We start from the raw sequence: 27,114 nt of genomic DNA, 5'->3' as shown, positions 1-27,114 counted from the left end.
AACATATAAGTGGGTCAAAATTTTACGAAGCTCACCCATAAGTGGAGCATAATAGGAGGACTCACCTCATATTTTACACTCTCAATGGCACGACATCACCCTCTGTGCTTTACACTCTCCCTCACATGATAATATAATTCAAATGGTACGGCATTACCCTTCGTGCTTTACACTCTTCCTCACCAAGAACATGTATATCATTAACAAGCAAGGTAGGAAGCATAAATAACGTCAAGGAGAATGTTTAATCCACAACACAGTACAACAATTCATATCACAATTTTCCACTGACCATAATCAAGTTTCAAAGCTACAACCAAGTCAATTAATTTCACAGCAAATAGCCAAATGCTCCACACAATATGTACAACACCCAAAAATAATCAATAGAGATAGAATTTACTCATCATAAAGCAAAGTCTTCATAAAAGATCAAATTTTCAATAATTATATACACACCCTTTCTTAAACTCATTTAATTAATTATTTGCAGAGGGAAAAATCCAAAATGAAATTAAATTCCAATAATTATCAAACTAGCAAATTCACGAAATTTCATAAATAATCAAATAATAATCACATCACATTGTCATATAACAACAAAGTCAACAACAAGGATTTAGGCACGACAAGTAGATAATTAAATATATGCCAACAATTATCCAATTTACTACACAATATGCTCAAGACTTTAACTCAATAAAATTTACACATATAAACCTAGTACGTACTCGTCACCTCGCGTACATGGTTTTCGATTACCCAAGTTGCACATAAGACTTAATGCCTAAGGGGAATTTCCCTCACTCGAGGTTAAGCAAGACACTTACCTCTTTGAAGTTATGCCGGTATTCCAAAATCGTCTTCTTGCTTGAATTGACCTCCGGGCCATTCAAATCTATCCAAATTAATTGTATAAGTTCATTAAAATTCATCGAAATAATTTCGGATAATAATACGTCGACTTAAAAATTTATTCCAAAAAGTCAACGTGGGACCCACCTCTCGGAACTCGACATAATGTTCCTGAAATCTGAACACCCATTCCGATACGAGTTCAACTATACCAAATTTATCGAATTCCAATAACAACTCGACTTCCAAATCTTAAATTTTCGTTTTTGGATGATTTTGCAAAAATCTTGATTTTTCCTCCACTAAATCCGAATTAAATGATGGATTCAAAGACATAATCATGGAAATTAATCAAAACTGAATAAGAATCACTTACCCCAAACACCCACGCAAGAATCTCTCCAAAAATCGCTTTCTACCGAGCTCTAAATTTGATTTTGAGTTATGAACTCAAACCCCCATTTTTGGGACTTTTAATTCTGCCCAGATAGTCCTTCTTCGCATTCGCGACCATTGCTTCGCGTTCGCGAAGGCCAAAACCCAACTGCCTCAAATCCTTCATCGTGTTCGCGACCTCCTCGTCACGTTCGCGAAGGCCAACTGTTTCTGCACCATCATTTCCTCTTTGCGTTTGTGAACTCCTTGTCCTGTTCGCGATGGCCAGCTGACCAACTCCTTCGCGTTCGCGTTCACGAAGGCCAAACGACCCTAGTCCCCAATTTTCCTTTCTTCTTCGCATTCGCGTTGTCTGGGCTGCGTTCGCGAAGGCTTACCCTGCTCCTTCTTCGCGTTAGCATCCATAGCTTCGCATTTGCGAAAACCAAACCACCAGTCCCTCAAATTCCTCTTCACGAACGTGGGACTCCCTTCGCATTCGCGAAGAAGGAAACCATTCTTCAGTAACATCAGTCCAAACAACTCCAATTTGGTCTAAAACCACCCCAAAACACACCTGAGGCCCTCGGGGCTTCAACCAAACATACCGTCAAGTCCCAAAATATCATACGAACTTAGTCGAGGCTTCAAACCACATCAAACAATGCCGAAATTATGAATCGCGCATCGAATCGAATTATGAACTTCCAAAATTTCCAACTTCTAAAACCCGTGTCGAAACCTATCAAACCAACTCGGAATGACATCAAATTTGGCTGGCAAGTCCCAAATAACATAACGGAGCTGTTCCAACTCTCGGAACCGTATTCCGACCCCGATATCAAAAAGTCAACCCTCCTGCCAAACTTTCCAAAAATTTGACTTTCGCCATTTCAAGCCTAAATTGGCTACAAACCTCAGATTCACTGTCCGGACACGCTCCTAAGTCCAAAATCACCCAACGGAGCTAACGGAACCAACAGGACTCTATTCCGGAGTCGTCTTCATACAGTTCCAACTACGATAAAAATCCTAAGACTTAAGCTTCCATCTCAGGGACTAAGTGTCCCAAATCTCTCCGAATCATCCATAAATCAAACTCGACCACACACGCGGGTCATAATACAAATTGCGAGGCTGCTTGACACCTTAAGTCTGTGAACAGGGCATAAATTCTTAAAAGGACAAGTCGGATCATTACATCCTCCTCCTCCTAATCCTGGATGTCCGCCTCCTAGAAATTTGGCATGATTTTCCTCATTTTTCTTCTCGGATAACTTTCTTGCACTAACGTAACAATCATTGATGGCTTATACTTCAATGCCACCCAAGAGGGGGTGATTTGTGTGGTGTCCAATTTTTTGCGTGCACAAATTATAGAAGGATATAGTTCTTCTATGTATTCTTTATACTACTTTTACGGAATAATAATGTCACGACCCAGAATCCCAACACAGGCGTCGTGATGGCACCTAATCTCTAAGACTAGGTAAGTCGATTTCAATTACATTTTGAAGCCATGTTTTTGAATTAAATAAATTATCAAAACTGACAACAGAACAAATATGAATATGCAACTTCCCAAGACTGTTAGTACTGAGTCAGGAACTCTAACTGAATACATGGAATAATCACGAGGACCGAATATACAATACTTTTTTATTACAAATTAACAGTACAATAAAATGAAAAGACTCCAAGATACTGCGACGGCCAAGCAGCTCTACCTTGAATCCTTACGATCCCGCTTTAACTCTGCTCAAGTCTGATATCTCCAATACCTGACTCTGCACAAAAATGTGCAGAAGTGTAATATGAGTACTTCATGGTCGGTACCCAGTAAGTATCAAGACTAACCTCAATGGAGTAGAGATGAGGTACAGTCAAGACACTCACTAGTCTAATAACCTGTGCAATATAATATACAAAATACTAGGAAACAGATAGCAATAATGGAAGGATAAAACAACCAATGATATACACAGCAAGACAACAAGTATACTATAAATATCACTCAACAATTAATAAATACATGTACGCCCAATTAATTCAAGTTTTTCAAATAAATATCCTTCACATATAATTCTTCCAAATAACTCTCTTTCAAATGTAGTTTTCTCAAATAGTTATTTTTCAAATATAATTCTTTCATATAATTCTTTTTGAATAAAAATCCTCCCAAATAAATATTTTGAATATAATTCTTCCAATTAAAAAGTCACCATGTGACTCCTCATTTCATAATCATAAAAATACAGGTCTCAGCCCATTTTCATATTTTTCGTAAACATGGGTCTCAGTCCATTTTCATATTTCCACGGCAACTCGTGCCCATAATTAAATCATCATATTTCCCTGGCACCTCGTGCCCTCATTTCATATCATAACTGCACGGACAATTCACGTGCCAAATATCCTCATTATTTACTCACGTCACCTCGTGCCCACATTTCATTTTTATAATCAGCCTGGCAATGGCCACAGGCTCTCAATTTTAATATAAATCAGATTGTTATAAATTTACCAACTACAAGATAAACTGCACAAGGTATAAAAATAAACACAAGAATATCACAACATCACATGAAAATTATCAACACCACAACCCCACATCATCGCATATCGTCCCTGACAATAGCCACCCTTATCGCTCTTATTTCCACCCTTATCACTCCTATAGCCACCCTTATCTCTCCTATTGCCACCCTTATCGCTCCTATAGCCACCCTTATCGCTCCGCCCAGACAATATTCCAACAAGCACAACGACAGTGAAATGCCACCCTTATACCCACATAATATCAACAGTGAAATGCTACCCTTATATCCTCAAAATAACAACGATGAAATGCCACCCTTATATCCTCAAAATAACAACTCACACAACACAACAATTTATACGGGAATTTATCACGACAACATAACAAAATCAATTCATATCACAATTTGCCCAATGGCCACAACCAAATTCCAAAGATACAACCAAATCAATAAATTTCACAACAAATAGCCGAAGGCTCCACACAACGTGTATAACACCACAAAAACAATCAACATAGATAGAAATTATTTCGCATAAATCAAAGCCTTCATTAATCTAAATTTAGATAATTATATTGATGCTTCTTCTTAAACTTGCTTAATTAATTATTTGCATAGGGAAAATTTAAAATGAAATTAAATTCCCAGAATTATCAAACCAACAAACTCTCGGAATTACATAAATATTCAAATAACAATCACATCAAATTGTTATATAAAAACAAGTTGAACCAACAAGGATTTAGGCATGGCAAATAGATGATTAAATAAATACCAACAATTATCCAATTTACTACACAATATGCCTAAGACTTAAACCCAGTATATTTTGCACATACAAGCCCGAGTACGTACTCGTCACCTCGCGTACACGGCTTTTCACATATCACAAACGGCACATAAGACTCGATGCCTATGGGGTAATTCTCCCACTCGAGGTTAGGCAAGACACTTGCCTTTTTGAAGTTAGGCCGATATTCCAAAATAGCATTCTTGCTTGAATTGACCTCCAGACAGCTCAAATCTATCCAAATTAATTGTATAACTTCATTAAAATTCATCAGAAATAATTCCCGATAATAATACATCGACTTAAAATTTTATTCCAAAAATACAACAAAAGTCAACGCGGGACTCGCCTCTCGGAACCTGGCATAATTTTCATGAAATCCGAACACCCATTCCGATACGAGTTCAACCATACCAATTTTATCGAATTCCAATAACAAATCGACCTCCAGATCTTAAATTTAAACCAAGAGGATTTTCTAAATTTTTCAACCCAATCCACTAATTTAGTGATAAAAACAACAATAGATTTATGTAATTTAACCAAAATCAAGTTAGGAATTCTTACCCCAATGTTTTACTTGAAAAACACTCGAAACATCGCCTCCTCCGAGCTTCCTTGGTCCAAAAATGAAAGAATGACACTAATTTGGACTTTATTCTGCTGCCCAAGGGTTTGTTCTTCGCGTTCGCGACACCCCCCTCGCGTTCGCGATGAACAAATTCTTCAAAAGTCATTTTCGAACTCTTCTCAGACAGCCTCTAGTATAATGGTCATAACGTTTTGTACAAAACTCCAAATGATTAATGGTTTGACTTTATGAAAACTAGACTCCAAGCGTTATAACTTTTATTGTTGCTTATCTCCAAATTCCTTATATATTACGAGATATAAGCTTCCAAAGTCAGCTCTGTGCAGCAGACATTTCCAAACTCTTCCAGGACAGCCTAGAGTGTATCCACGATAACTGTTTGTACATAACTCCAAATGACAAATAGTTTACTTTTTTGAAAACTAGACATAAAGAGCTACAACTTTTATTTTTGGATCATCTCCAAAATACTTATCGATTGCGATATATGAGCTTCTAACATCAGACGACGAACAGCAAACTTTCCTTTTTCGCGAACGCAAAGAACAAAGTCCCAACAGCAAAATCCTTCTTCGCAAACGCGAGAGGCTCCTCACGAACGCAAAGAACAACAGCAGAACCAGCAACCAGTCCCAATACATAACACGAACCTGCTCGAGGCCTCAAATCACATCAAACGACATCAAAGCCACGAAGCATACCCCAATTCAAGTCTAATGAACTTTGAAATTTCAAATTCTATATCTTGTTCCTAAACACATCAAATCAATCTGGAATGACATCAAATTTTGCACACAATTCATAATTGACATAACGAAGTTATTCTAATTTCCAGAATCGGATTCCGGCCCCGATATCAAAAAGTCAACCCCCCGGTCAAACTTCCCAAAAATTCATCTTTAGCCATTTCAAGCCAAATTCCTCTACAGACCTCCAAATAATTTTTCGGACACGCTCCAAAGTCCATAATCACCATACAGAGCTATTGACATCATCAAAATTTCATTCAGGAGTCGTCTTCACACAGCTTCGACTACGGTAAAAATCCTAAGACTTAAGCTTTCGTTTTGGGGACCAAGTGTCCCAAACACGCATGTCAATACACATAATAAGAAGCTGCTCAGGGCCTTATGCTGCCAAACGGGGCTTAAATTCTTAAAACAACAAGTCGGGTCATTACAAATATAAGCAGAAAGTAAAAAACACAAGTATTTTTACATGGAAAACACCTGGCTCAAAAGGTGAAAAATCACGACCTACTACCCAGTAGGATTTTTCCCAACACTTCACTAAATCACTGATCCAAAAATAGCATTTACAAAATTTTTGTAAACCTAAGGATTACTTCTAATCCTTTTGTCACGACCCAAAACTCTAACCTGTCGTGATGGCGCCAATCGATGGTACTAGGCAAGCTGACCTTTCAAAATACTTCAATATTTCATAAAAAAGGATAATTCAAAGCTTTTTCATAACAGAAATATTTTACAAAAAACGAAGTTGAATTCAAAATAAAATGCGAAAAGATAGCCCCAAACATCAGGGTGTCACGAAGTCATGAGCATCTATATAGCCAGTCTAATAAAAACAGGGTCAAAGTATCAGTACAGAAAATAAAGAAAACATAGAAGGAGAGACAAGGTCTACGGACGCCGGCAGCTACCTCGTAGTCTCCGGTACTCGATCGCGCACGAACTCAATGACCTTCGTGATCAAACACACTTGGATCTGCACATGAATTGTAGGGTGTAGCATGAGTACAACCAACTCAGCAAGTAACAGATATAAATAAGGAATTGAGAAGCAGTGACGAGCTATAAAATTACTGTTCATTTTCAATAATTCCAGCAAAGAATAGACATTCTTTCACATCCGGCAGTTAAAGTCCAATCAACTTTATACAGTTAAAGTTTAGGTAATCCAGATATAGAATCTTTCAGGAATTTCACAACAATGACAGATAGCAACTAAGTGCATCAACAAATGAAAAAGCAAGTACAGCCTCTCAGGGCAACAGTCACTCAACTCGTCACAACAGCTCAAATCACTCGGCTCTCAGCCCTCAGTACTCACTAGGGGTGTGCAGACTCCGGAGGGGCTCCTTTCAGCCCAAGCGCTATATCCGCACGGATAACTCACGTGTTGCATGGACAACTCGTGTGCTATAGTATCAATATGTGGATCTGCACGGACAACTCATGTGCTGCACGGATAACTCACATGTCATAGTATCAATACCTCACAGACAGGCCCTCGACCTCACTCAGTCATCAACCTCTCTAGTCTCTTGGGCTCTCAGAAATCACAAAGATCGGCCAAAACAAAGATAACATAGTGTATCAACAAGAATCAAGAAGAGGCTGAGATATGATGCACAAGTAAAACCATGACTGAGTACAACACAACAATTAGCAGGTAATTCAACAAGTACACTACCTCTACGGTCTCAACAGTACCATCACATAGCCTAAGCATGATTTTTAACATGACTTGCAGTCAAATTTCTATAACACAGGGAGAGCATATAGCTAGCAACAAGTTATTCAACTTTACAGTTTCACGGAATGGGCCAAGTCTCAATTCCTACGGCGCATGTCACGACCCAAAATCCATTAAAGGTCGTGATGGCGCCGGACACCACTGTTAGGCAAGCCAAAAATAAATACTTAATTTGGTTCTCATTTTTAATATTTTCTAAATCATATTTTCCTTCGATTAAATAGTAAAAGATGGAATTCACAGTGTAAATCATAATATTCTTAACAATTTCAATACAAAACAACCAATAATCACCCCCAAAACCCAGTGTCACAGGTGCTTGAGCATCAACTAGGAATGTAAAATAAAATACAGCATCTGTCCAGAATACAAATTTGGACAGGAGAAATATAAATACTCTGAAGCAGACTCTGCTGGCTGCGGACTCGTAACATGGAATGCAGCTCACCTAAATCCCTGCAATAACCGCGCCTCTGCGCCCACAAGGCCACTAGACAATTCTGCACTTGTACAAAAATGTGTAGCAAGTGTAGTATGAGTACGGAAATCAACGCGTACCCAGTAAGTATCCCGCCTAACCTCGAAGAAGTAGTGACGAGGGATCGACTTTGATACTTACTATGGGCTATAAATAAAATGTCAATAATATAATTAAGCACGGATTACGTAGAATGTCTGTAAGCTCAATATCATGAAATAAGTAAACAATTCTTTTGTTCATAAGAAATTTCTAAATTTATTTGTCATTTAACATTTGTTTTTGGACCTCAGGCCAATGAAAGCAATATCAATTATTATCAATTCCAACGATATATCATGCGCAAATCATGCCAAGGTCGTACGGCCCGATCCAACATAAATATTTAAACTGTGCACTGTCGAGGGTCGAATGACGCGAATCATAGATGCATCTATTTAACCTGCTGAGGCATTCGGCCCGCTCCACAAAGATAAAATACAAATTAAACAACCAAATTCAAGATTTATTAAATGAAACTAATCAAGAAAAACATAAATTCTCATTTACGGTCAAGAAGAATGAAGTTTAACCTTTTAAAGTTGCTTTACCAAGTTTTGTTATGATTTAAGCAATTTAAATTAACAAGCAGGATGCAAGGATCGCAATTATAACATGATGTGGATCCTAGACAACCCGGACATAACCATATTCGTAGCTACGAACGGACTCTTGTCACCTAGTGCATACGTAACCCCCACAAATAGAAGCACATATTGAATTATTTCACCTATGGGGTTAATTCCCTTTTACAAGGTTAGAAAGGAGACTTACCTCGCTCCGTAGTCCCATAACCAGCTCCAAAGCCTTTCCAGCAACTCAAAACGATGCCCATCACTCCAAAACTAGTCAATAAATGTGCAAATCCATAAATGTATACTCTAATACTCATTATAATTCAATTCACAACAATTTCCAACTCCGCTTTAAAAGTCGATAAAAATCACCCTCGGGCCCACGTGCCCGTATTCTGAAACTTTTCTAACATAACTATTACCCATGACCTCACGAACTCAAATATATAATTTATTTTCAATTCCATGTCCAAATTCGTGGTCAAAATCCAAAATTCCCATTTCTAGGTTTTCTACCAAAATCTCAAATTTTTACAAATTTTCATGCCTAAATCCATGTATAAACCATGTATTTAACTCACAATATGTGGGAATTACTTACCTCATGTTTCTTGCTGAAAATCCCCCTTTGAAGCTCTCCAAAAATCGCCCAAACCAAGAGAAAATGAAAGAAAATTGGCCAAATCCCATTCTAAAAGAACCCTTCCGCCGAGCGACTTCTTGCACCTGTAGTCACGTGGCCACTTCTGCGGTTCCGCAGGTGCGGCAAATATTCCGCTTCTGCGGAGATACCCCCAGTTGCCCGCTTCCGATTTTGTGCCTTTCCTTCCGCATCTGCGCCTTCGCATGTGCGGACATTCCCTTGCACTTTCATACCTGCCCAGTATCGCTCCTTCGACCTTCCTGGCCACTTTTGCGGCTCCGTACCTGCGGCCAAAACCTCGCAGGTGCGGTTACACCAGATGACAGCATCCCTAGCATTCCTCCAAGCCCAAACTCGATCCGTTTATCATCCGGGGCCCCAACAAAAAATACCAACAAGTCCTGAAACATCCTACGAGCTTAGTCGAGCCTTTAAATAACATCAAACAATGCTTAAAACACGAATCACCCTCCAATTCAAACTTAACGAACTTCGAAACTTCAACTTCTACAATATATGCCGAAACCTATCAAATCACGTCCGATTGACCTCAAATTTTGCACACAAGTCATGATTGACATTACGGACCTACTCCAATTTTCGGATTCGGAATCCGACCCCGATCTCAAAAAGCCCACTCCCGGTCAAACTTTTCAAAAACCTTCAATTTTCCATTTTTTGCCAAATGACCTACGAACCACCAAATCCAGTTCTGGACGCATTCCCAATACCATAATCACCATACAGAGCTATTCCCAAGCTCGAAATACCAATCGGACATCGATAACATTGAAAGCTCTTCAACCTAAATTTATGAAATTCTTCCAAAATGCCAACTTTCCACAATAGGCGCAGAAAAGCTACCGGGTCATCCAAAACCTACTCCGGACATACTCCCAACTCTAAAATCATCATACGAACCTGTTGGAACCTTCAAATCCCGATTCCGAGGTCGTTTACTAAAAAATCACACCTTAGTAAATTCTTCCAACTTTAAGCTTCCGAAATTAGAATTTTCTTTCCAAATCAACTCCGAACTTCCCAAAATTCATATCCGACCACGCGCACAAGTCATAATACCTGAAGTAAAGCTACTCAAGGCCTCAAAACGCCAGACGACGTGCTAGAGCTCAAAACGACTGGTCGGGTCGTTACATTCTCTCCCACTTAAACATACGTTCATCCTCGAATGTGCTAAGAACTGCTCTGGAGTTGTCCGAAATCATTGTTTAATACCTCGTGCACCTACCCGTGCTACCACAACTCATTGAGCACATTAGCTCGAGCCGATCTGAAGATCTTCCCCTTTATTTAGTCAATTAAGATTAGAGTCAAATTCCAACATCCGGAATCCTCCACCAGGCTTGTTTCCAACATACGAACACCATATCAATCACTATACACTGTACCAAACACGATTGTATACCCTTACTGAATTCATACCATGCTTCGTGTAACTCACATGACCATAATAACATCCTCTGAAAAAGATAGCCAAAATCCTACAAATCTGATACCCACAACACACCTCACGAAGCATATAAGTCCCGTTTCAACTCTCGCAAAACTGCCACAACAGAAAGGACGTGTAGACACTGATAAACACCTGCCGAATCACAATTCATGGAGTCTCTCCTCTTGACAAGGACCATTACCTCATTATGAACTGAATAACAATGTTTACTCTTTAATATGCTTCATATAAATCTGACCGCATAGATCTCAGGTCCAATAATCTCGTCTCACCCTAGTACAAGCTGCTCAGGAAATAAGCCACCTCAGACACTGCAAAAGCCTCATATGATGCCACAATGTGCCAGCAATCCACAAACTCACACGCGATATATAAGGAAAACGAACCCTTAACGAACAACTCAACCCACATAACTAATTAAACGATCGAAAAGGTGTTATGAACCTTTTCCAGAAAATGAGAAACAAAACACACAAGAATAGATATGGGAAATTGTACTCAATATCATATTGTTGCGGCATGCAACCCGATCCACATATGACACCACTGCGGCGTGAAACCCGATCCAACCATGATACTCGTTGGGGCGTGCAACCCAATCTAAACAATATCTCTGAGGCGGCGTGCCACCCGATCCACACATAGTAATAAATAGGGAAATATCCATCAAGCCTGAAATGTTTATACCTACAAAATGCCCAAATATCAACCATAAGCACACCAAGTAGCTGACGACGAAATTAACATCCAACACCTGAATACTCCTCCATAAGGAACGTTGTGCTGAATGAACACACCCAGGCTGGTGTAGAGTACACATCCATATTTGGACCCATCAACGGACCCCAAACCAATTTCGATCATACTATGCTTGGGAAAATACCTTCTCAAGGATCCACAATGACCCTTTTCCCATGACACACAAGAACAGTCGTCGAATCTGAAACTAACTTACACAATTCACAACCAACTAAATAGAATGCCTTTCAGGCTTAAACACCCGCATTAGCGATAGTACCAAAATCTCCATACTTTGTTTCAATCTTTAATCAATCAAGTGACTACATGTTACACTTACACAATATTTCTGTGGGATACGCTCCCATGACCTTCCGCACCAGGTAACAAGTCTGCACATCCATACCACCGGCCACACTAATGTTGTAAATCAAATCAAGAAGCCGCAAATCAGTACACAAAGTCTCTTACACAGGACACCGATCCGAGGGGACGCTAAAGACAATACTAGCTGATTCTAACCATCTGAATTCTTCCGTGATCATCCGAGCTCGTGACATTCTTTTCAATACTGAACCGCAACCTTTATCCTCAACTTCCAATTCCCTATGCCACTCACTGCACCTAATATGCCAATACGCGAAAGTACCAAAATTCCATAACAACCCCTGATCCACTAATAGGATAAACACTTCATCACATAGAAACCTTTTACTTAGCTCATTTCAGAATAACCAATGCAACACGCAACTAAATTCCTAAACCGTAGAAAATACAACCTCATGTCGTAATCTAAATTGCCATAACTTTTTCGAAAATCCCTTTACACAACAAGGCCATGCGAATCGAATACCTCCCAAATCAACCAAGTTATGGTGGAACTCAATCCCAAGTGTACAACCACAAACCACATGTATAACTTTACGCTGGAGAGACTGGTCACTGCCATAATCATGTTGATTCAACCATTACCAACCGAGCCACTTCTTGTACTTTACTCGGGATTTGCTCTAGAAATAATAATAGCTCCATTCAAAACATCATAAACCCAAATTTGCACTCATCCTGAGTGACCCTATTTCATGAGACCACGTTGTCTCCAAAACCCATGAACCATCTCATACCCTCCTTATGCGCATATTCGCATCTTCAACTGGTACACCCATTCTGAAAATCCCTCTATGAATCCGAAGTTATTTTCTCCCATTTCTCCAATGCCACACCGCAGACCGAAGATAACGTAGAACACTCCAAGCCACTTTTAGTAATCCACTTCAAAAGCTCAATACTTAACCATACTACTGGCTTGAAATTCTTGGGCACCACACTTTGAATATTTGAACCCACTAGAACCATTGTTGAGAGTCACCCACTCTGACTTGTTCCCAATTATGATCTAACTCCAAGGCCCTGCTAGCACATGAAAACCCTCTCAAAGAAGTAACCGGCTGAATTCCTTTTCTTGTACATCACATCTACATGAAGCATAAACTCCGAGTTTTCCCAAAGCCTGAACATGAATCGATAAGGCCAATTGTAGCACATATTACTCCAATCCTTGGCTCAAATCACCATTGATGTTCTCTTTCCTTAGTCGTAACAATCCACCAATATGTCGATAACCAGAAACCTCACAAGTAGACAACCATGCAATCCAGTCGTACGCGGTGGAGCTCTCCCACTTAGATTGAAGCTACCATCGCATAATTCTGGAACCAACCAAGATTACTTCTCTCCCCCCCCCCCCCCATTGACATGATCATGCACAATCAACCCGCCAATTCCTCGAAATCCTTCTGTTAAATATTTTATGAACACTCTAAATCACTAGCCACATTCACATATTCAATCACTTACTGTATAGCCGGTAGAATTCTTTGTAAAAGCTGTGTCGACACCACGTAACCGCCAGCCTTCTCACAGGATATAACTCACTTGTGGAAAGTCCATGCCGATACATTCCAATGACGCTGAACTGAGTACTATTACTATGAAATCCTTAAAACATCTTGAGCTCGTGCTCATTCACCAGCTGTACAAGCCCGTTCACTCCCAATTGACATCAACTAAACGTGCGAAGATATATTCCAATCCAAAGTCATGTTGTATCCTTCTTCATACCAAGCAACGTTTTTCCGTCATATCCAACCTTTCTCCGTATAGTAGCCAATATTCCAAATTATGCCCGTAGACCTGGTCACTATCCACCATAAATCCCAAATCACTCTAAACTTTCCTCAAGGCGTGTAGCTATCCTACCACAGAGCCCATATGCTACTCTGCCACTCTCCTACTTTGGTCAAAACCTCTCCTTTAAGCAACTACCCGACTTATGTTTCTCACACTTGGCCTTCTAGAAATCTAACCACCGCAAGACACCTCCCACATATCCTTCCTCATCTTTCGTTGCCCATTTGTTGCCTTAACTCAATATCTATCTCTGTAGCACTTGAACCAATCGATCGCTACCAACTTTAAACCCTTCCGAAGATCGTCTTTCTCGAGCTATCAACACTAGAAACACCAATTTGATTCTAAAATTGCTACACCGCGTTATTTATGACAACCTCTTCTCCGGCACAATTTCACAAAACCCTGCCCCGAAGGAGAATTGAAGAAGACCACAACACCGGTGAACTTAACGCATCCAATCCAGGATGATGACACCACATCACAGATGAAAATTCCACCGTGCTCGAAATACCTAATTCGTTACTCCATCAACCCAAACCTGAACGTTCGTAATCCGATTGCCTCTCCTCTATTGGAACTAAATGATGAACCTCTAAGTCGTGAAATGAGAAGTCCTTCTATCAAGTCATTTACTGCCACAATCCATAGATGAACACCCTACCATTACACCAACACTATGCGATAGCAACGCACGAATCATCATAACAATCAGTGCCAAATCTCAAACCATATGCAATACTGATACTGATCTGAAATGACAGAATGACCTTCCGAAAGGCGACGACAATAGCCCAATCAAATACGCAGTGAGAAACATCCCACACCACAAATGCAGCACCATTAAAATTCCTCGATTCCCAATTTATAACCAACGCTTCACGTCGCATAAGATTGAATAGAAAGGAAATGAAGGCATAAGCCTAAAAGGAATAAAATCATACGATGAGGAATCAAGAAGGAAAGTGCTCCTAACAGTCCGGTATCCTCTTGAAGATAAGTACAGACGTCTCCGTACCGATCCATGAGACTCTACTAGACTAGCTCATGACTCGTGAGACCTAAGTGAACCTAGTACTCTGATACCGTGTTGTCACGACCTAAAATTTATTAAAGGTCATGATGGCGTCGGACACCGCTATCAAGCAAGCCAAAAATAAATTCTTAATCTGGTTCTCATTTTTAATATTTTTGAAATCATATTTTCCTTCGATTAAATAGTAAGAGATGAAATTCACAGTGTAAATAATAATATTCTTAACAATTTAAATACATAACAACCCATAATCACCCCAAAACCTAGTGTCACAAGTGCATGAGCATCAACTAGGAATATAAAATAATATACAACATTTGTCCGGTATACAAATTTGGACATGAGAAATATAAATACTCTGAAGGATACTCTGTTGGCTGCAGACTCGTAACGTGGAATGCAACTCACATAAGTCCAAGAAATAAACGCGCCTATGCGCCCAGAAGTCCACTAGACATATACGCACCAGCACAAAAATATGCAGCAAGTGTAGTATGAGTACGTAAATCAACGCGTACCCAGTAAGTATCCCGCCTAACCTCGAAGAAGTAGTGACGAGGGGTCGACTTCGACACTTACTACGGGCTATAAATGAAATGTCAATGATATAATTAAGCATGGATTACGTAGAACGGTTGTAAGCTCAATATCATGAAATAAGTAAACAATTCTTTTGTTCATAAGAAATTTCCAAATTTATTTTTGTCATTTAACATTTTTTTTGGACCTCGGGCCAATGAAAGCAATATCAATTATTATTAATTCCAAAGATATATCATGCGCAAATCATGCCGAGTCGTACGGCCCGATCCAACATAAATATTTAAATAGTGCACTGTCGAGGGTCGAACGACGCGAACCATAGATGCATCTATTTAAACTGCCGAGGCGTTCGGCCCGCTCCACAAAGAGAAAATACAATTTGAAACAACCAAATTCAAGATTTATTAAGGGAAACTATTCAAGAAAAATACAAATTCTCTTTTACGGTCAAGAAGAATGAAGTTTAACCTTTTAAAGTTCCTTTACCAAGCTTCGATATGATTTAAGCAATTTAAATTAACAAGTAGGATGCAAGCATCACAATTATAACATGATCTGGATCCTAGACTACCCGGACATAACCATATTAGTAGCTACGCACGGACTCTTGTCACCTCGTACGTACGTAGCCCCCACAAATAGAGGCACATATTGAATTATTTCACCTATGGGGTTAATTCCCTCTTACAAGGTTAGAAAGGCGACTTACCTCGCTCTGCAGTCTCATCACCGGCTCCAAAACCTTTCCAACAACTCAAGCCGATGCCCATCGCTCCAAAACTAGTCAATAAATGTGCAAATCCATAAATGTATACTCTAATACTCATTATTATTCAATTCACAACAATTTCCATCTCCGCTCAAAAAGTCAATAAAAATCACCATCGGGCCCACGTGCCCTGATTCCGAAAATTTTCGAAGATAACTATTACTTATGACCTCACGAACTCAAATATATAATTTATTTCAAATTCCATGCCCAAATTCATGGTCAAAATAAAAAAAAAATACCCATTTCTATGTTTTCTACCAAAATCCCAAATTTCTATAAATTTTCATGCCTAAATCTATGTATAAACCACGTATTTAACTCACAATATGTGGGAATTACTTACCTCATGTTTCTTGGTGAAAATCCCCTTTGAAGCTCTCCAAATATCGCCCAAACTAGGAGAAAATGAAAGAAAATTGGCCAAATCCCATTCTAAAAGAACCCTTCAGTCGAGCAACTTCTCGCACCTGCAGTCACTTGGCCACTTCTGCGGTTCCGCAGGTGCGGCAAATATTCGGCTTCTGCGGAGATACCCCCAGTTGCCCGCTTCTGGGCCTTTCCTTCCGCAAATGCGCCTTCGCAGGTGCGGACATTCCCCCGCACTTGCACTCCTGCCCAGCTCGCCCATTTTCGCTCCTATGACCTTCCTGACCGCTTTTGCAGCTTCGTACCTGCGGCCAAAACCTTGTAGGTGCAGTTTCACTAGATGACAACAGCCCCAGCATTCCTCCCAAACTCGATCTATTTTCCATCCGAAATCCACCCGAGCCCAGCCCCCCTCCCCCCCGGAGCGCCAACCAAACATAGCAACAAATCCTGAAACATCCTACGAGCTTAGCCGAGCCTTTAAATCACATCAAGCAACGCTTAAAACACAAATCACCCTCCAATTCAAACTTAACGAACTTCGAAACTTCAACTTCTACAATCGATGCCGAAACCTATCAAATCACGTCTGATTGACCTCAAATTTTGCACACAAGTCATGATTGACATTACGGACCTACTCCAACTTCTGGAATCGGAATCCGACCCCGATATCAAAAGTCCACTCCAGGTCAAACTTTACAAAAACCTTCAAATTTCCATTTTTCGCCAAATGACCCCGAAATGACCTACGAACCTCCAAATCCAGTTCCGTACGCGGTCCCAATTCCATAATCACCATACAGAGCTATTCCTAGGCTCGGAATCCTAATCGGACATCGATAACATTGAAATGTTTTCAACCCAAATTTATGAAATTCTTCCAAAATGCCAACTTTCCATAATAGGCGTTGAAACGCTCCCGGGTCATCCAAAACCTGATCCAAACATATGCCCAAGTCCAAAATCATCATACGAACCTGTTGGAATCTTCAAATATCGATTCTGAGGTCATTTACTCAAAAAGCACAACTTAGTAAATTCTTCCAACTTAAAGCTTGCGAAATTAGAATTTTCTTTCCAAATAAACTTCGAACTTCCCGAAATTCAATTCGGACGACGCGCACAAGTCATAATACCTGAAGTGAAGCTACTCAAGGCTTCAAACTGCCGGACGACGTGTTAGAGCTCAAAATGATCGGTCGGGTCGTTACAATGCACGCCCACACGCCCGTCACTTAGGATGTGCATCACCTCCAAAATACTCACATAATCTGGTTATTGGGGGTTTCATACCCTCAGGACCAGATTTAAAACTGTTACTTACCTCAAACCGCGCAAAATCCTACTCCGCAATGCCTTTGCCCCTCGAATCAATCTCCAAACGCCCCGAATCTAGTCATAAGTAGCACGATATATTTAATATAGGCTAAAAGAATCAATTCCAAGAGAAAAACATGAAATTGTAAGACAAAATCCGAAATAGGCTCAACCCGGCCCCTGGGCCCACACCTCAAAATTCGACAAAAGTTACAAAACCCGAAAGCCCATTTACTCACGAGTCTAACTATACTAAATTCATCAAAATACGACATCATTTGGTCCTCCAAATCCCCAAAATATGCTCTCCAATTATCAAGCACTAAACCCCCAAATTTCACTTCAAAATCTCGCTAATTAGGTGGGGAAATGAGTGGGGAATCAAGATTTATGATAAAAAAACGAGTACAAGAAACTTACCTCAATAATCGCCTAAGTCCGAGTTTCAAATGGTAAAATAAGACTAAAATCATGAACCCTTGCTTTTAAACCTTCTACCTAGACTTTTTGCATCTGCGGACCCACTGTCGCATTTGCGACGCCGCACATGCAGAAAATCCATTACAGGTGCGGATTCCACTTGAAATCCCATATTCTGCTCTGATGGCTACAAGACTGCATATGCGCCTATCACAGGTGCTAAAACCCATAGCACATGCGGCTAAAACTCATACATGCGCCCAGCTGCCCGCTTTTGCGACCATCGCAGGTGCGGGAAAATCTTCGCACATGCGACCTCTACTCAACTCATCTTTGTTCGCTTCTGCAGTTCCTTCCCTGCTTCTACAGGCTTGCACCTGCGGTGCCTACTTCGCAGGTGCGGTCACACTAGTAGCTGCAACACTTCAGCTGCTTCATCAACTCAAAATCAAGTCTGTTAACCACCTGAAATCAATCCGAGACCCCCGGGACCTCTACCAAACATACCAACTAGTCATATAACCCAATGAGAACTTAGTCAAACCTTCAAATCACCCAAAACAACGTCAAAACACAGATTACACCCGGATTCAAGCCTAAAGAACTTCTAAACTTCCAAATTCCACAAACGATGCTGAAACCTATCAAACCACATCCGATTGGCCGTAAGTTTTGCACACAAGTCGTAAATGAAGTTACAAACCTACTCCAATTCCCAGAAATCAAATCCGACCCCGATATCAAAATTTCCACTGCCGGCCAAATTCGCCAAAATTCCAACTTTAGCCAATTAAAGCGTAATTCTACTACGGACCTCCAAATCACATTTCGGACATGCTCCTAAGTCCAAAACCTCCCAATGGAGATAACAGAACTGACGGAACTCCATTCTGGAGTCGTCTTCATACAGTTTTGACTACGGTAAAATTCCTAAGACTTAAGCTTCCGTTTTAGGGACTAAGTGTCCCAAACACTCCGAAAACCAAAAACAAAACTTCCCGGCAAGTCACATAAACAAAACTAGACACGGGGAAAGCGAAAAATAGGAAGGTCGGGGCTAATACACTAAAAAAGGACCGGTCGGGTTGTTACATCCTCCCCCTCTTAAAATAATCGTTCGTCCTCGAACGAGCATAGAGACATACCTGAAGTGGTGAAAAGACGAGGATAACGGCTGTGCATTCGAACCTACCTATCCAAGATCGCCACTTGCTCCTCAACATAAGATAAATCCTTGTCCAACTGGATTGAGCTAAGATCCAACACGTGAGATGGATCACCGTGATTCTTCCGAAGCATAAAAACATGAAATACTGGTGAACTCCCGCTAGACTGGGAGGTAAAGCAAGCTCATAAGCAACCTCCCTAACTCGTCGAAACACCTCAAAGGGGCCAATGAACCTTGGCCTCTGCTTGCCCTTCTTCCCAAACCTCGTAACCCCCTTCACAGGCGAAACCCGGAGCAAGACCCGCTCCCCAACCATGAATGCAACATCGCGAACCTTCCGATCTGCACAACTCTTCTTCCTAGACTGGGTTGTGCATAGTCTATCTTGAATCACCTTAACCATCTCCAGAACATCCTCAACCAAGTCAGTACCCAATAATCTAGCCTCGCCTGGCTCGAACCAACCCACCGGAGACCTATACCACCTACCATACAGAGCCTCATACGGTGCCATCTGGATGCTCGACTGGAACAGATATTGTAAGCAAACTCCGCTAGAGGAAAGAAAAGATCCCACGAACCTCCAAACTCCAACACACACGCACGGAGCATATCCTCTAATATCTGAATAGTGCGCTCGGACTGTCCGTCCGTTTGAGGGTGAAATGTTGTGCTCAATTCCACTCGAGTCCCCAACTCATGTTGCACGACCCTCTAGAACCGTGATGTAAAATGCGTACCTCGGTCAGAGATGATAGATACCGGTACACCATGGAGCCTGACAATCTCGTGGATATACACTCGAGCCACTTGCTCGGAAGAATAGGTAGTCATCACAGGAATGAAATGAGCTGACTTGGTCAGCCTATCCACAATCACCCAAACTGCATCAAACTTCCCCAGAGTCAGTGGAAGCCCAACAATGAAATCCATAGTGATTCGCTCCCATTTCCACTCCGGAATCTCTAACTTCTGAAGCAACCCACTTGGTTGCTGATGCTCATACTTCACCTGCTGGATATTTAGGCACCGAGCTACATACTCCACTATGTCCTTCTTTATTCTCCTCTACCAGTAATGTTGTCTCAAGTCCTGATACATATTCGTGGCACCCGGTTGAATAGAATACCGCGAACTGTGAGCCTCCTAGAGAATCAACTCACGCAAACCATCTATATTGGGCACACATAGCCTGTCATGCATCCTCAATGCACCATCAACCCCGATAGTGACCTCCTTAGCATCATCGTGCAGGACCGTGCCCTTAAGGACAAGCAGAATGGGGTCATCATACTAATGCTCCCTGATACGATCAAAAAGAGTAGACTGAGAGACCACACAAGCCAATACTCGACTCGACTCAGAAACATCCAATCTAACAAACTTGCTAGCTAAGGCCTGAACATCTAATGCCAACGGCCTCTCTACTGCTTGAAGATATGCTAAGCTCCCCAAACTCTCTACCCAGCACCTCAAGGCATCGGCCACCATATTGGCCTTCCCGGGGTGGTACAGAATGGTGATATCATAGTCCTTAAGAAGCTCCAACCATCTCCGATGACGCAAGTTAAGATCCTTCTTCTTGAACAGATGCTGCAAACTTCGGTGATCAGTGTAAATCTCACAATGAACACTGTACAAATAGTGCCGCCAAATCTTCAAGGCGTGAACAATAACTGTTAACTCAAGATCATGGACAGGATAGTTCTTCTATAGGTCTTCAACTAGCGTGAAGCATAAGCAATCACTCTACCCTCCTGCATCAAAACACACCCAATACCGATCCGCAAGGCATCAATACACTGTGTAAGAACCAAAAGATAATGGCAGAATTAGAACCGCAGTCATGGTTAAAGCAGTCTTGAGCTTCTGAAAGCTCTCCTCGCACCCATCTGACCACCTGAATGGAGCACCCTTTTCGGTTAATTTGGTCAAGGGAGATGCAATAGATGAGAAACCGTTACACACCCGTCACCTAGCATATGTGTCACCTCCAAAATACTTACATAATCTAATAATCCGGGTTTCATACCATCAGGATCAGATTTAAAACTGTTACTTACCTCAAATCGCGCAAAATCCTACTCCACAATGCCTTTTCCCCTTGAATCAATCTCCAAACGCCCCGAATCTAGCCACAAGAAGCATGATATAATTAATATAGGCTAAAAGAATCAATTCCATAAGAAAAACACAAAATTGTAAGCCAAAATCTGAAATAGGCTTAACCCGGCCCCCGAGCCCACGCCTCGAAATCTGACAAAAGTAACAAAACCCAAAAGCCCATTCACTCATGAGTCTAACCATACTAAATCCATCAAAATCCGACATCATTTGATCCTACAAATCCCCAAAATCCACTCTCCAATTCTCAAGCCCTAAACCCCCAAATTTCACTTCAAAATCTCGCTAATTATGTGGGGAAATCAGTGGGGAATTACGATTTATGATGAAAAACGAGTACAAGAAGCTTACCTCAATAATCCCTTCCAAAATCTTCTCCGAAATCGCCTAAGTCTGAGTCTCAAATGGTGAAATAAGACTAAACTCGCGAACCCTTACTTTTAAACTTTTTATCTAGACTTTTCGCATCTGCGGACCCACTATCGCATCTGCAACGCCACACATGTGGAAAATGCACCTATCGCGGGTGGGGAAACCCATCGCACCTGCGGCTAAAACTCGCACTTGCGCTCAGCTGTCCGTTTTTGCGACCATTGCAGGTACGGGAAAATCTTCGCACATGCGACCTCTGCTCAACACATCTTTGGTCGCTTCTGCGTTTCCTTCCCCGCTTCTACGGGCTCCCACCTGCGGTGCCAACTCCGCAGGTGCAGTCACACCAGTAGCAGCAACACTTCAGCTGCTTCATCAACTCAAAATCAAGTCCGTTAACCACCCGAAAACAACCCGAGGCCCCCGGGACCTCGACCAAACATACCAACTAGTCATATAACCCAATGCGAACTTAGTCGAACCTTCAAATCATCCAAAACAACATCAAAACACAGATTACACAAGGATTCAAGCCTAAAGAACTTCTAAACTTCCAATTTCCACAAACGATGCAGAAACCTATCAAACCATATCCGATTGACCTCACATTTTGCACAGAATTCCTAAATGACGTCACGAACCTACTTTAATTCCCGGAAACCAAATCCGACCCCGATATCAAAATTTTTACTGCCGGTCAAATTCGCCAAAATTTTAACTTTCACCAATTCAAGCCTAATTCTACTACGGACCTCCAAATCACATTTCGGACACACTCTTAAGTCCAAAATCACCTAATGGAGCTAACAGAACTCCATTCCAGAGTCCTCTTCACACAGTTCTAACTACAGTCAAAATCCTAAGACTTAAGCTTCCGTTTTAGGGACTAAGTATCCCAAAATACTCCGAAACCAAAAACAAAACTTCACGGTAAGTCACATAAGCAGAAACAGACACAGGGAAAGTAGAAAATAGGGGGGTCGGGGCTAATACACTCAAAACGACCGGTCTGGTCGTTACACCTTTGGGGAAACCATCCTCATACTGTTGCGACAACTTCAAGTTAATTGTAACTTGAACAATACAACTCAAAGTACCTAGTCCAAATGCTTCTAGAGAAAGATGAAAGGTATAACTTAAAAGCCCTACTACAACGAAACTAGAATAAAAGACAAACACTTGCAACTGGTTCTTCTATCTGGTTCATGTAGTTTCAGGTTTGCACACTTGAATCACACAGGAATTGCTTGCAAAATGCCTTGCTATTTTTCTCTTAATTCTTGCTTAACTTCAGCATTTGTGCGTCACCTGTAAAGAAAATAAACTGATATATATATATATATAGAGAGTTAGTAGAATAAGAAATAACTAGAGTTATAATGTTATACTCTTCCTTGGTGGAAGAGTTCTAGTTATCTTCAACTTCTAACTCCTTCCTTATCTATGATAGAGTTTTCTTCGAGTAAGGAGTCCTGCTCCTTATCAAATATGTAACCTTTTCGTTCAGGAGATATCAAATATAACCACTTATGCTTATCTCCTTCATGTGCATACTTTGTGCTCGAATCTGCCCGTGCCCTGTGTATACTGTGTATGGACCTCGTTCATGCATGTGTTTCTTTGTCAATCATCAAAAAACTTACTTAGGCCACAATCATGCATATGCATGTTAGGTTGATAATTAGTGACGAATTATCTAAAATCTTATTAGCTACGGGAGATTTAGTGGCAGATTAATGATGAATTTGTTAATTAGCTAATTCCTATATTTGTTTTTGGTAGTAGTCTTTTTACATTAGTCTGGTTGTTAAGCCCAGATTAGTCTAGTCTACTCAAGGAAATGCAAAATATAATTTGGTAACAAATTATGATGATCAAGGAAACGCATAGTTCACGACGCATGCAAAACAAACAACAAAATAATCAAGTGTAATCTCATAAATAAAGTATGAGAGGGTAGTGTGCATGCAATTCGAAAAATCGTATCGCTAGCCGTTGTTATAAACTCTGCTGATAAAAATCAACAAGTGGAGGTTTCCTAACTTGTCCCTAAAAGTGAAAAATTAAACTCTTGAAATGTATTAAATAATAGCTGCTGGCTACATTGTTCATATATTTAGGAAAAAAAGAACATTTTTCACAGAAGCTTACCGTTATTCTACTATCTAATAAGAGGGAGTTAGTAGGTAGCTGGACTTCTGCTTGGGATTTAAAGGGTAATATAGTAATTTCAGTTAAAATGGAACATAATAATTGGTCAAAATAGAATCTTACCGAGCTTGTGGATAAATATTTGCATGCCTTGACTAAATTACCCTTTGCTTATATCATCATCCATCACTACACACATTTCCATACAATAGCTTTTGCTCGCTCGCTTTGTACTTCTCACGTGGACCCCAAGCCCAGCCCCACCCAAACTGTTTCTGTGTTGGCGTTGATCTTTTCTTGGTTATTGTGGTGAATGCTTTCTAAAAGTAGGCAAAAAGGTGGATATATTAATCTATATTATTTTATCTATAAGATTTGGAGTTTAATACAAAAAAATTAGAATATATTAATCTGAAACTTAACGTTAGGATAATTGTTATGAGCAAAAATAAAATGGGTTCCATAATTATTTTTATTATTGTAGGATTAGACATTTAACTACTCATACATGCTTGCAATATCAAAGTTTGTTGGAAAAAGAAATTACCGAGAGACAATAACAAAACATATGAGGAAGCATAAATTGTTGGGGCATTTTAGACATTTCACATGGTTAGATTGCTTGAAAGAGTTATACTCGCTGCTGCATTATTTGGACATTATCAATAGCTACTAAAACTTCGCCACCATTTTCTGCTAAACTGCAGATTTTTTGCCACGTTAAAACAAGGCATGTGCTCATTGTATTGAATTATTGATTATTGTTTATGTAGTCTTCTTAAATTTTCTCGCGGATTTGACCCACAATACGTGTAAGTTTAGTTGTACAAAATCTATAAAACACAAAAGTTTTAATTAAAATAATAGTATACTATAGCTAAGACATATAATTGAAGAGAGTATAATAAACCAGAAATATATTTTTAAAAAAAGATATATTACAACTAACCAGCTTTACATATAATAATTTATAAAAAGATAAATTAGTTTTCAAAAATTGACAACCGCATTGATGAACCCATGCATTCTTTGCATGTCCCATTAGTTTAAGGTCTTAACTAAACATTCTGTGTCAATTTACCATCAAATTATTAAACTTTTTTGGTGTTTATGGTAATTGTTCTTCATTTTTCATCATATTCCCATCAAGAAATTTTAAACCAATCAAACAGTTTAATACTAATTTGGTTAAGTACCCCCATAAGCTGAATGAAGCTTGATACAGGTGTATTAATATAATTTTTTGAATTTTCCATGTGTACAAATATTACTAAAGTACAGCACCAAGTGGGAAAAGCTCGATTGAGAATTGATCAGAAATAAGGGGGAAAATATTTAGGTGTTGTATGGCAACGGAGATAATTGCCAAAACTATGGTTAAAAGGGCCAGCTTGATTAGATGATAACCCTTCACATCCTTCGTTTCTCCTCTTCTGCATTTTCAGTGCTTCGAATGACTTTGCCCTCTCCAACATAAAAAAATTTCATTTGCTCTTTAGTTCACTAAATGGGAAAAGAGAAATCAAATTTTCTATGACAATTTATTTAGTCGCTACAAAAGTAAGAGTTTTTACGGACACTATAAAAGTTCGCACAAAAACAAAAGGCAGGAGTAGCACATGCTCTTATGTGTGCGTCTAGCCGTCTACCAATGATGAATGTGGCTTGAGTTCTAAACTTGTGGTATAACCTATATTTGGCTTAAACTGGATTAGATGTGAATATTAGAACTTTTTTCCAATTAGGAAATTATTTGAATTTTCAATTGATAGCTTCCAACTTAGGTAAATCATTGAGTTCACTGAAGAACCTGATGATGCATCTTAATTTTGTTTGTGGTGCAAAAATTATGGATCCTTAAATCATAAGTGGCCTTGAGGGAACCCTAATTAAGATGAAATGATTGATAAGGCCTTTCTTATTTTTCTTTTTCACAAAAAAAATAGAGAAAGAAGAAGGAAGAGCCTCTCATCAGTGATACTAGATAAAGTACATCAGAAATATGATTTGTGCTGCTACCGTAAAATTTGTCTAATTCAAAGTAGAGCAAGAAGAAAGGAGATTTGGCATAAGCAATTTGGACAAAATTATGGAAAAAGACACTCTAAAAGAGGATATTCCTATTATAAAAAATAATAGGGAAAATGGCCAAATATATCCCGCTACTTTCATATGTTGTTTATATTTAACTTCAGTTATATTATCGGGCCAAATTTACCCCTACCGTTATACTATCGGGCTAAATTTACCCCTAGAATCAACAAACTTTTAAAAATATCCCTTGATCTGTTAAGTAATCCAAAATTTTCCAAATTTTTTTATTTAAATCACTTGTTGTTCTTCTTGCTCTATTATTTTCAAAAATTACTATTGATGTGAATGCTAAAGTTACTAGAATATACAAATTATTCATAATTTTTTTAATTACAAATGCACCCATTATTCTTCTTGTAATAAATAAAATTGGTTTAGAATTTTATTTATTTTTCAATCATATACACACCGTAGAATTTAGTGGGTCTATTTATTGTCTATCATATGCAACTGATCATCATGTATATGCATGTATATTCAAATATATTTTGTCATTGCCTGGTTAGTATAGAGTTCGATCGACTAACTTAAGAGTGCACAATGTGTATGCATTTAATTAAAGAAAAATTGAATTAGATAATGTAAAATCTCCGAGGAACTTCAACTTCAATCACTAATACTTGCAAAGTCTCCATACATTTGGTTCAACGAATTCATTAAAATTGGGATGTTGTAAATACTTTTAAAATTTAGATAAGCTACCTAATTTAGATTTTTCAATTTACTATACTTTGTTTATTCGGTTGTATTATTTAATATTTTTTTCTCTAATTCAGAAGGTATGTAAATGTCAATTATTTCAAAAATAGTGGACCAAGAAGAACAACCCTCTGCCCAGGTATACCTAATTTGCTGCTGTAAACAATTCAAAAATAGTGGACCAAGGAGAAAATTGGAATTTTCTCTTTAACATGTTGTGCTTAATAGGTACTTTCGTGCTGCAATTATGGTACCCTCCAA

This window comes from Nicotiana tomentosiformis, chromosome 9 (genome assembly GCF_000390325.3).
Source record: "Nicotiana tomentosiformis chromosome 9, ASM39032v3, whole genome shotgun sequence".
Taxonomy (NCBI): domain Eukaryota; kingdom Viridiplantae; phylum Streptophyta; class Magnoliopsida; order Solanales; family Solanaceae; genus Nicotiana; species Nicotiana tomentosiformis.
The sequence above is the reverse complement of the archived record's forward strand: the minus strand, read 5'-3'. Positions refer to the sequence as shown.